This window comes from Acomys minous (assembly GCF_964271855.1).
Source record: "Acomys minous genome assembly, chromosome: 13".
In the NCBI taxonomy this organism is placed as follows: Eukaryota; Metazoa; Chordata; class Mammalia; order Rodentia; family Muridae; genus Acomys; species Acomys minous.
In genome coordinates, this window is record NC_140495.1 from 92,862,855 (window position 1) to 92,875,049 (window position 12,195).

A 12,195-nucleotide genomic window follows, 5' to 3' on the forward strand; every position below is an offset into this window, starting at 1 on the left:
TTACTTTCTCATGTAATGGAAAGTTGAAAAAAAAATCACTCTTCTTCCTGACAAAATATTGATGGCAATATTATGCAGCTCAAATGGTTTTGGATTTAACATCATGTTATTATATACATTCACTGGGGCAGATACTGTAAGATGAAAACCCTCCTGGGAACATCGCTTCAAGTCACACTTGTGAAAAAAGAAAAAGAATTAGCCTTTGAGACACAGCATCTGCATTTCCACAGTGTAGCTATTTTTTACTGATTTCCATCGAAGGTAGTCATTGATGCTCAGATTTAGAGAGTAACCAAGGTCATCCTCGGCCTCTACTGTCTTCATGTTCTTCGTTGATTCTCTGGATCTCACAGCCATGACCTCTTTCCTCTATTCTCATTATGGTCCACTTTTCTTACTTTTGATCCAGGTAGACCTCCTGAAACAAAAGTTGGGAAGGGATTCATGAATTACCAGTGACACTTCTGGTAGGATGGGCTGTTAACAATGCTTTCTGTAAAAAGAATCATCCACAGTATAGAACTTACATCAGCCAGACATTGGGATCCTATGTTTTCTGCTATGTTTTTTTTCTCCCTATCACTTTAATGCTTTAGGCTATAATATTTCAACTCTCAGGCATATTTTAGTTTGAAAAGACAGAGAGCCTTCTGATAGATATTTTCAGTATAGCCTCTGCCTATACAAGCATAATACTTTTTACACATGTATTCACGCACGTTGTTTTATAGTGTATATGTTCACACAAATGTATGAATTCATGAAGATTTACTTGTACATGGGCAGTCATGCATGTGGAGCATAGAGGTTCAACATCTTATTTCTTCTGCCCTGTTTATGGATACAGGATCTCCCATTGGACCTGCAAATCATGAACTAAGGTAGGCTTGCTGGCATCAAGCTCCAGACAACCTCTTAGCATTAGGATTTACTGGCACATGCTACTATGCACAGCAATTACATATATCTGAGGATTCAAACTCAGGTCCTCAAGGCTGCCTGGCAAAAGCCCTATTGACTTAGTGATCTCTTCAGCCACTTACATATATTTTCAACATTTTTGTGGCACCATTTAAATGTAATTAAATTAATTTAATTATATACTTTAATAACGCAAAGTAAAATTATTTTACCAATTAGCTAGTGCAATTATTACTAATGATGTTCTGTCCATTACTTTGTTCAGTTAACCATTTAAAATTAATTATTCATTTCACACAGTGAGCATTTGCACTCAGAGTAACTTCTCAGTGTTTATGTGGTACAGAAGTTTATGTATCAGACAGGAAAGACTAGAGTGATTCAAGGAACTCAGGCTGGTCACAAAGTCTGTAATCTATTTTCTTCAAATAGCCCATACCTCCATAAATTAGGAAATCAGTCTCAGCATACTAGGAGCTGCAAAAATAAAGCCAAAGGCAATTTGGCCCTGTGAAATTTGGAATGACTTCATCACTTCAACAGTACACCTTTCAGGATGAGGACTTGGATGCAAGTTTCTGCTTTCGCCGCGTTTCCTCAGTAGAACCTCCCCTCCCAACAGAGCCTACCTTCTCGTCTTCCACAGCTCTTCTTACCATGACCATGAAGTGTTATTTTCTCTGTAGCAGAATCAAGTTCCCACATTTATTGACATTTCTATTGTGCTATTTCAAGTACTTTAAGCTATAATCCCGTCTGTATGAGCCTATCGGAAGTACCTTTTCAAATCTAGAATCTTCCTTCCTCTGAACAGAACTTAACTTAAAATAATAGTAATAATAATATCAAGAAGACACCTCTCTGCTCACAAAGTTATTACTTCAGAATGAATGAAAATGCTGATGAAAGGACAAGAGTCCCCCCCTTCCCCACACACACATATACACCTTGATGAAGTCCCAGAGTCCCAGTTTTGTTTTTGTTTTGTTTTTTATCAAAAGCATTACAAACCACTGTCTATAAGCAGCAGACACTGTCATAAGAACAAAGTATTTTGAGGTAAATTTAAAACTTCAGATATATTTTTATCACTGCACTTTATGTATCCCACAAATTAGTTTGCTACAAGTCTATCATTGGTAATAAATTTTAGCTACTGCTCCGTCAAAATATCATTTTGTATTATATCTCAAATTTGGGACTCTTTTTTTTTCTCTCTCTCTCTGTTTTCTCACAAACAACCAAACATATATCTTGTCATGCTGGTAGAATTGTACCAGTTTTACTGACCTGCTATTGTCATTGGGGACAATTTGACACATTCCATTTTTTTTAAACGCCAAGTGAGTATTTTTATGTCCTTAACATTTATAGGTTTTATATTGTAATCAGTATAAAGAAAAAGCAGGCTCTGTTCAACCAAAGAGCAACAAATTAGCATGCTGAATGGTTTTAGGTTAGGTAGATAGAAATTAATTTTGCTGAATTCATCAGCCTATGAAGAAGTAAGTGGCAGAGTATAATCTTGTGCTCATGAATATAAATGTCATTTGACATAGAAAGTGAGTATGCCAGATAGAAACAATCTGTGCTGATGTTTCAAGCATTTCTTCTGTGTTACATAACCAACCAAATTTGGATAGATCAAAGTAGATGCATTACAGATATGTAGGTAAGTAAGTGGGTAGGTAGGTTGGTAGGTAGGTAGATAGATAGATAGATAAAAATAGATATACATACAGAAAGACAGACAGACATATAGAATAGGTACATAATAAACAGATAGCTAATATTCTGATTTATACATAGGTGATAGGTAGATGGGTGTGGGTGGATAGATTTTTGACACAAATGATAGTTATAGATATAATTACATATAGGTATAGGGGATAGATTTTTGACATATAAATGGTAGTTACAGATATAATTACATAGTCATTATCTTTTGTATTTATTTTGGGATAGGAAGGTCATGGGAATCACTTTAAGTTGTTCTTTGGGATCGAAGAAGTTATAAGAACCTTCTCAAAGTCATTTTCTTGAAGTTTAATAGAAGTTACTGGCCATTTATTTTCTTCTTAAATTAGCTGCATAATGAATGGTAAGGAAAATGGTATTAAAATTACTGCTACCAGGAAGTATGTATTGCTTATTTAGATATTAAAACTTGTTCGTAAAAACTACTATGGAGGGCATATTATATAAGTTATACATTTTGGTACAATAATTTAACCGAAGGATTTAGTCTAAAATTTTATAGGCACTATCACTCGGTTCAAACTAACCTATGATCCATATTAATAGTCACAGACCTTTTCCTCCCAAGGCGTACTGTCTGTATGTCAATACACAGGGATCAAAAAGAAAAGCCTCTGCATCCTGAAGAAGGCACACATGTGAAGACAGTATACTGATTATTTTAAGTTAATATGCTGAATAAAATAGCAAATTCTATTCAGATGATATCAGTGCCAGATATGTAGGCCAACCAGAACTTCATATCGATAGTCACACAATGATTATCACTTTAATAATCTGAAATTTGGAATGACAGGATACTCAGGGGGTGAAGGTGACTGTTGCCAAACTTGACAATACACATACACACACACACACACACACACACACACACACACACAGAGAGAGAGAGAGAGAGAGAGAGAGAGAGAGAGAGAGAGAGAGAATATGAAATTAAAGAATCTAAGAAAGGAATCCCGATTTTCCATTTCATCAGAGAAGACACTCCAGAAGCTATCAGTATAGTAAAATTTGAGAAATTCAGAGGAGCGGGTTGTACACCTGATCACACACACCACACAGTGTGAAGCCTCTTGCCACAGAAACGCCTTTTCCGACTAGCTTAATTTGTTTTGAGCATTTTTCTTTTCTTTGTACCCATCAGGACTAGTCAGTTCTCTCTTCTCCCTTTTAACTATATGCATATCTTCATGTGGGTGCATGTGGTGGGCTTGAGCAGCCATGGTGTGCATGTGCAAGTCGAGGCTAGAGGCTGATATCAGAAGCCTTCCTCAATTGCTTCTGCATTTTTTTTTCTGAGACAGACTTTCTCCCTAAAGCTTGAGGTCATCAATTAGCTAAATGTGCTGTCCAGCAAGCTCCAGAAATACATCTGTGTCTGACAGTGGTCCTAGGGTTACAGGCCTTTACTACCAAACCCAGCTTCTTCCATAGGTGATGAGAATTGGTTGGACCCTCAGGTCCTCCGGCTATCTCAGTTGCCTCTTCCATATTTTCTCTCTTCTTACTTACATGGCTGTCCATTTTTCAGAGAGTCCTTTGATGCTAGAGACATCTTTGTAGTCTTTGGTTTAGCAGGACTAAAGTGAACCTTGCTTAGAATAGCGAATCAAATGCTAATATCTTCTTAGATGTGCATAGTGCTTTGAAGTCTAGAAAGTCTTAATTACATACATGAATATCTTTTGATCACTTTAAATCTCCCCAAATCCTGTGAGGCAGATACTCTTAAAGGTATCCAATGAGTCAAACTTCAGTATAATCTCATATTCTTTGGTGCAAGAGGGGGATTTACTTCTCGCCAATAGGATACAACAAAGGTGTATGCTATGTATGAGGATGTCAGAGGTCAAGGTTGGATATCTTCCTTGATCATTTTCTAGCATATTTCTTAAAGGAAGAGTGTCACTGAAACTAGCTTATGGATTGACGAGGCTGTCTAAACAGTGAGCATTAGGCACCACCTCTTTCTGCTACACGCAATCTGGAAGTTACAGGTATGCCCCTGTGACTGGATTTTACAAGGGTCATGGGAATCCAACCTCATGTCCTAATTAATTGCTTCTCTGATTGAGACATACATCAAGTATGTTTTTGTTTTTGCTTCGTATATCTGGTGTAGCAGTGAAAACTGCCCTTCCCGTTTTACAAACAAGTAGCCAGTAGCCATGGCTCTTGAGTGCAGGTTTGTTCTTTCTCATCTTGCTTCTGAGAACCTTCCAGTTTTCAGTGTTTACCTATTCCTGTACCTACTATCCTCGAGGTACACATGCCAACCTGTCTTCATGGTCCTTTGCTCATTCCTACGGGTCTTTTTCTTGTGTGTTGTGGGGTACTAAGTTGAGCTACCTACTTCAACTTTCAAACCCAGGTTACAAAAGAAGCTCATCACAGTCATGGAACCATTTTAGCTAGGGAACTGATAGATCGTATCATGGTCCTGTTGATGTCCATACCGTATGGAAAATGCATCCTATCATTCAGGGTTTCACATGGAAAATGTGTCTTTTGACATAATTCTCTCCCATTTAGTTGAAAAAAAAATCAAAAGACTTTCTGAATCATATAATCTACAACAGCAAACCCAATTTTTCAGTGGACCATAGGGTCTGATTCATGAGTTTCCTTTCTCCTTTCCTCCTTCCATTCCTCCCTTCTTCTTTCCCTCTCTCCCTCCCTCCCTCCTTCCCTACTTTTCTTCCTACTCCTTTTCTCTTTCTTCAGGTTTATTTAAATGAGTGATCCTTTAAAACTGATCTTGGAACACTTAGCATTATTTATAGCATTACTAATACCTATTAATAGAGAAAGTATTTTAAAAATCAAATAATCTGAAAAAGTTCTTAGCCATGCATACATTCATGTCATGGTGGACTAAATATATACACCCTAACATATGCAAATATAGATGTCTGCCTGTATATATGCACACGCGCACGCGCGCACACACACACACACACACACACACACACACACACACACACACGCGCCCTTAGTTATTCAGTGTTGACACCAAAGTCAAAGTTAAAAAGAACAAGCGCACTTGTCTTTAAAAGTATCTATTTGGGGAACATTCTTTCTGTTTTAAAAAGCTCAACTTCATGAAATTCAAGAAGAATTTTTCATTTTAAAAATGTTTTTAGACTTTAAAACACCGAAAAAGAGCATTCACAGACTCTTTAAATCAGACACAGTGAAAATGTCCTGTCATCTGGACCTAACGTTACAGCAAGCTGTCATATTTATGGAAGTAGCAATAAAAGCAATACCATGAGAAACTTCATTTAAATGTCAATTTTGCTATTTTATCTTGGCCTGGGGTGTATTTTTAAATTAATGTGATCATTAAAGTCTATTATCTTGTGTCCGTTGCCACAGCCGTCATTTTAGTAATCATCACCTTTTAACTGTGCAGAGTGTATAAATGGTGCCGCTCCTTCTATATCTCTATACATACTTGTAAATGGACAAAAAGTTTACTTTATAGCAGATAATGTTAATATGTTCTTAAGAGAATAATGCTTTTAAATGCTGATGCAGCAGGAAAGTAAATGACTATGTTTATGAATCTTTTTTAACTAAATTCTAGAAATGTATTTAACACTTCACAAAATATAATTTTTGTAGCCTTTCACCCCCCCTCTGCCCGTGTGTGTGTGTGTGTGTGTGTGTGTGTGTGTGTGTGTGTGTGCGCATGAGCATGCACATACACGTGCTGTATATACTTATATATTTCTTCCTGTATATACTTATATATTTGTTTAAGATTATTTTTCAACCACAGATTTGGGAAACACATCTTCAAAGTTAATCATATTAGTTATTAAGTGCTGTTTATATATGCTCTTTTTCAAGCCAATGCTTGACAAAGAGAACAAAAATCATGATTAAGAAATACTAAAATAAAATTGAGGTTTCTTTAGGTTTATAAATTATATACTAGTAAGTGTCTATTTTCACAGATTTCAAAAGCTCAATTAGGTGACAGAGATTTGATCTGCATTTTAACTCAAGTCTTTCATCACATATAGCTTATTCAGAGAATGCTTATTGTCAAAAATTATTGTCTAAACATTGATGTGTGGACCATTTCAGACTTAAAAATGAAACTCTTATATACATGTGTTAGATGTAAAATCATCAACAGAGTAATAAAATACAAGCAAAATTAATGGATAAGGATTAGTTTCTAAATACTAAAAAAATTAATTTTCTTAAATACAGACTTAAAAGTTGAAGGGACTAAATTCACCCTTACACACTTTTATATACAAATAATAAACCAGTATCAGGGAGGTGGTAGTCAGTTAGTCCAGTGGTTCTCAACATGTGGCTTGCATACCCATTGAGTGTTATTAGGTATACTGTATATAAGATATTTAATTATGATTCATAACAGTAGCAAAAACACAGTTGTAAAGTAGCAATGAAATAATTTTATGGTGTGGGGGGGTTTACCAAAACATGAGGAATTGTATTAAAGTATCGCTGCATTAGGAAGGTTGAGGACCACTGACCGAGTCAATAGTTGAGCATATTTAAAAACTCCTTTCTGCTCAAATGGCAAGCTATTAAAGATGCTTGACCTTACAATTATGTGAGCATACATATTCAATTAGTTTAATGAGACACGGCTGAATACATAGGTTAAATTAAATTAATAACCCCAAAGTTATTAAACTTAAGTAAACAGATAAAAATGTTAAATATAAACATTTCTAATGTGTTTACATTTAAGTGTGCTAATTAGGTCCATCATTTGTTTATGTGATCTATATTACAATGTGTATTTATGACCTTTTGATGTAGAAACATGCAGACTGTTTTGTGATTTGTGTCAAATATCTGAGAAATTATTTCATGTGTTAGCCATGGCATGTACATAGATGTCAGAAGACAACTTGAAAAGTCACTTCCCTTCTTCCACTTTGTGGCTTCTGCGCTTGAATTCAGGTTATCTGTCTTGGCAGCAAGCACTTTCCTCCATAGAATCATCTCTCTGGCCTAAGTGAATATGTAATTGCTTTGTTGACAGAAATTCCCAGTAAATGAAGTACCAGCTCAAATCTCACCTACATTTTAGCTGTTGCATCAGTTGGTGCCAGATATCCCAATATTTAGAGGCAGGACCAGAACTCTGTGCTGCATAGAGAGTATAACACTCACGGAGGCTATGTAGTGAGATCCTGTCTCAGGTGCAAAACCAAACATATTCTGATATTACCTTGTGCATTTTTCCTAAACTTTTACATTCTAATATGAGCCCTCTAGCGTATGAACTTCTACAAGTTAATTAGACAGGCCTGTAGAATAATAATAGAAATGGATTCATCTATTCTCTGTTCTTAAAAAGAAATCCATGTTCGCAATAATATTCTTTTTACGTGATCATATTTGAGGTCTTACAGCCTAAAATGTGTTCAGATTTGTAGATTGTTTCACAAAATTATAAGTACTCTGAATTCTTGGTCTTTTACACGTACACATATTCATCCATTAATTCTCGAGGTACAATCATGTAAGAGGTTTTAAAGAGTTGTTAAAATATGTTTTATTCGTGTTCTTAAGTGATAGGTCATCTTGCACTTGGTAAATTAGTGTGCTTTTTATAGTTTGAGGATATGAAGTTAGCCCTAATTTTTTCTGAAGGAAGTAATTATCTCACTGACTTCTTGCTGTGAAAAATTCACTACTACCATACTATCCTCTTTTGAAAGCACCATTATCTCTCCATTGACAGGCTCTCTCATAATATTCATGGTGTGTTTTGTTGGTTTTGTCTGCCCAGCCTACAGCGTGTGGACATCCCGCATTCCAGTTTGAACCTTCCTGTGCTTGAGTTACTTAACCTTGAAGGAACTGACATCCTCATCTTTCCATTCAGTAAGTCAACTGCATTCCTCTCGTGATAAACAGAGAAGTAAGAAGCAAGGCAAAGAGAGAAAGGGACATTTTCATGCACGGTGCTCCAAGCTCAGTCTCCTCGGTGATGTGTTGCTGTGGTTAGTTCCTTAGGTCAAGATGTAATCTGCATTTAGTTTATGAGGACAAACACAGATATTTCACTGCTCCTGGCACTGCCCATGTAGACACCTGAGGTGGATGTGGTTGCAAAATTGGTCTCTGTGAAGCTGCAGCAGCTGACTTCAAATGGAAAGCAAAATCACTTATGCTTGGCTCTCCTTAATTCCTTCCACCCCATACCTATGGGGATTCCCCTGCCTCCTGAGCACTGCCTTCAAGTGGTCTACTGTTCCTTTTCTCTAACAAGGACAGCTCACAACTCTGCCTTGCATTTCCAACTGTGGCATGATGTACCTCATATAGATAAAACTTCTCCAAAAACAAACATTTTATTTGGAGGCTGGAGAGATGGTTCTGTGGTTAACAGCACATCCATAGTTCAGTTCCTAGTACCCACACCAGGCAGCTTACTGTCGTCTATACCTCTGTCTCCAGGACTACCCGAAGCCTATGTCTTCTGAAGGCATCTGCACTCACATGAATCTTTCCTACACACTTAAAAAATAATCAAAAGCAATCATGTGTTTTGTCTATGCTTTATTTATCTTAATGGTTTGTATTTAGAAGACTCAACATATGTGAGATCACACTTTGCTTTATATTTTCCTTATTTCAAATAAGCCAGATACTAACTTAAGTTAATAACAATTACTATAAATTGCTACAAACACATCGGAGTGTTTCTAGAAGGAATAGCCTAGTGAAAGGTTTACTGCATTGAAGGGTTTAATATTTGAATAGAGATTGTGGGACTATGGAATACGGAGCCTGGGAAAATGTAGATAACAAGTTATGGGTGCTTTTTCCTGTCACACTTTGCCATGTCTCTTCCTATTGTAGCACTCCAACAGTTCCTTGTTATCCTGAACTGAACAGTTCTGCTCCATCACCCTCACCCTGTGCAGTGGACAGAAAACTTGGACACCTTAAGCCAACATCACCCAAATGCTTACAAACATGATTTTTCAGAACTAAAGCTATAGGTAGAGTTATCTAGGTTTGGGATAATTAGCTGTTTATCCATAAATGGGACACTATATTGAAATTTTCCATTTATAATAAGGAGTCAAAAAGAATTCCCTTAAAGGGTTTTGTAGTGAGAATTTTGGTTTCTTTAAAAGGCCAGTTATGTTATATGAATGTTTTTTATTTAATCCCAGGTGTGGGATAAGAGACTGGTACACAGCAGGTGATTATGATTTGCCTCCTGCACTAGCAGGTGTGTGATGTTTGCCAGCTACAGATAGTTGAATTCTGGGAACTCTGGATAGGGTTTAAATGCCAGAGCCCAAAGTGGGAGGGGGCTGGGCACCATAGAAGGAAGAAGAAGAGGAGGAGGAGGCTTCACACCCCCACCCCATGCTGCTCCTGTTTGCTGTTGTTATGGTTCCTCAAGTGGTTGTGAGCAAAGAGAAAAGAGGAAAGAGTTGGAGGTATCCTGACCACAAAGACTGGACATGCCTCAAGAAACCCAATGGCCCTAACCAGCACAAAGAAGTCCAAAGAGACCTGGGTCCCCTTTCCCATTTAACCTATCCCTCTCCTTCTTGGGGTTGGGGAGTTGGAAGGGTTACAGTAGAATAAGTGTACAGGTGTGAGAAATATAAGAACCCAATAAATTAGATTTAAAAAAATTACACCTACAGGGTTTTCGTAAGGATGAAGTTAAATAAGGTGATGTCTATGCAGAGTAAAACTTGTCTGGCATATTCCATCATTGAATACATGTTATCTCTGTTTTTTTTTTCTTTCAAAGTGTGGGAAGGGGAGTAGAAAAAGAATGTGAAACTTTGATAAAGAACTAACATGAGAACTGAACAATAATATCAACCTAGGTAAAGTACCTGAGAGTTTTCAGTGTTGTTTTTGTCACTTGTAACATAAAGTATCTCTGTGACTATACTCATTTGCAGCTACTGTTAAAACAGTTGGAAGAAATTAGCAGGTTAGCTATTTAGTGGAAACTTTGCTATGTTTTCGAGCATAGCCAGGTTAGAAATCCAGCAACTGTGTTATATCTACTTTACAAGGTCTTTCTGGGATTCCCTATTATGTTTGTTGACCCTTGTTCTCAGTTCTTAGAAGATTTATTGGGGACCTAACTGCCTTCAAGTCTATTCTAGTTTTGGGTTGAATCCCTTTCCTTGTGGCTGTAATAATGGCAACTTGGCTTATTAATGACATACACAGGTAACAGAAAGAGCACACAGAAATCACTCACAGATTCTGCTACCTGATTTTCTATACATCATTTCAAAGAGACCAGAAGACTCTCCTATTTCTGTCTGCTGAGGTAGAGTTTTAGATGAGGCTCTCGAATCATAGTGACGTGAAATTACTTTGATTTACAATGAGAGACAATCACCTAAAGACAGCTTAAAGCTGAAATCAAAATGCTCTCTGTGCTGGAGGGATGACCAAAGACCAGAAATTGTTGATCATGTGTGATGAATAACTATAAGAGAAATGCATGAGAACTGCTATGCCACAATGGTCAGAAATACGAAGACACTGGCTAAAGTTTCACAAGTGATTTCTCAGAGGTGTGTGGCTCCAAGGTTTAGTGTGAGAACTCGTGTCTACCATGGAAGTAAAGGAACAGTGCACAGTTCTGAAGTAAAGGAAGACACAGAGCTTTGAGGCAAGAGCTCTGAAATTCTCCTTCCATAAGCTCAAGTCAGTCAAGAATGCAACTGGTTCAAAGTAGAATATTGGAAACAAGATGCCAAACTGTGCTAGAGAGATGTTATCATTAAGGTACTGGAGTGGAAAGAAATGTAAAGGAATGGAATTGCATTCTAGCATCTTAACTGGTATGATGTTTATTCTGAATACATGTTAAATTAATAAGGTCTAGGCTATAAGAAATAAATTTGGACAGCCTCCGGGAAACCAAGACCGCATATATGATCAGCCTTAGGAATGAGGAACAGGTGTGAGCCTTAAGAAGCTATGATGCTTTAATGATACAGGGAAACTGACTGGATTGGTGAATGAAAAAAGAAAAAAAGAAAAGAAGGAAGGAGGGAAGGAGGGGAGGAAATGCAAGGAAAATGTATCCCTCCCTAGATGGTGGTTTAAAAAAAAAAAGGAGAAAGAGGTGGTGAATTTGAGAATGAGGGAAAAGCCATGAAGGTATGAGACAAGAGCTGGCACAAACATTTTGTACAGGGTTTAAAGATGTTAATTGTATTTGCAGGTATTACCCCCACTGTGGCACATTAACAGCACAGCCGGCATTTTCCTGAGTACTTTCTGACATCCTTCAGCACAAGTCATGGACAAATTCACAATGTTGAATCTTCAGACACAAGGACAGGATGTAGGTCAATAATAGGCGACTGAAGGTGATACTTTAAGTGAAGACTTAACAAAAGCATATACAAACATGCTCTGTAGTAGACTTAAGGGCAGTAAGGATATAGGCCATGGGATATTGCAATGTATGTTTTTGTCTGAGGTATAACCAAAAGTGTGTTCTCCACAGTA

General features: G+C 37.1%; 1 long non-coding RNA gene across 1 annotated transcript in view; it reads right to left on the minus strand.

Moving 5' to 3' along the window:
* Positions 1 to 321: 321 nt before the first annotated feature.
* The window catches only part of LOC311580975, a 42,311-nt gene continuing 30,437 nt past the window's right edge, over positions 322 to 12,195 (minus strand). The window contains exon 3 of the long non-coding RNA XR_014773619.1: positions 322 to 421. This is a non-coding gene — a long non-coding RNA (uncharacterized lncRNA). The remainder of the gene's footprint in view (positions 422 to 12,195) is intronic.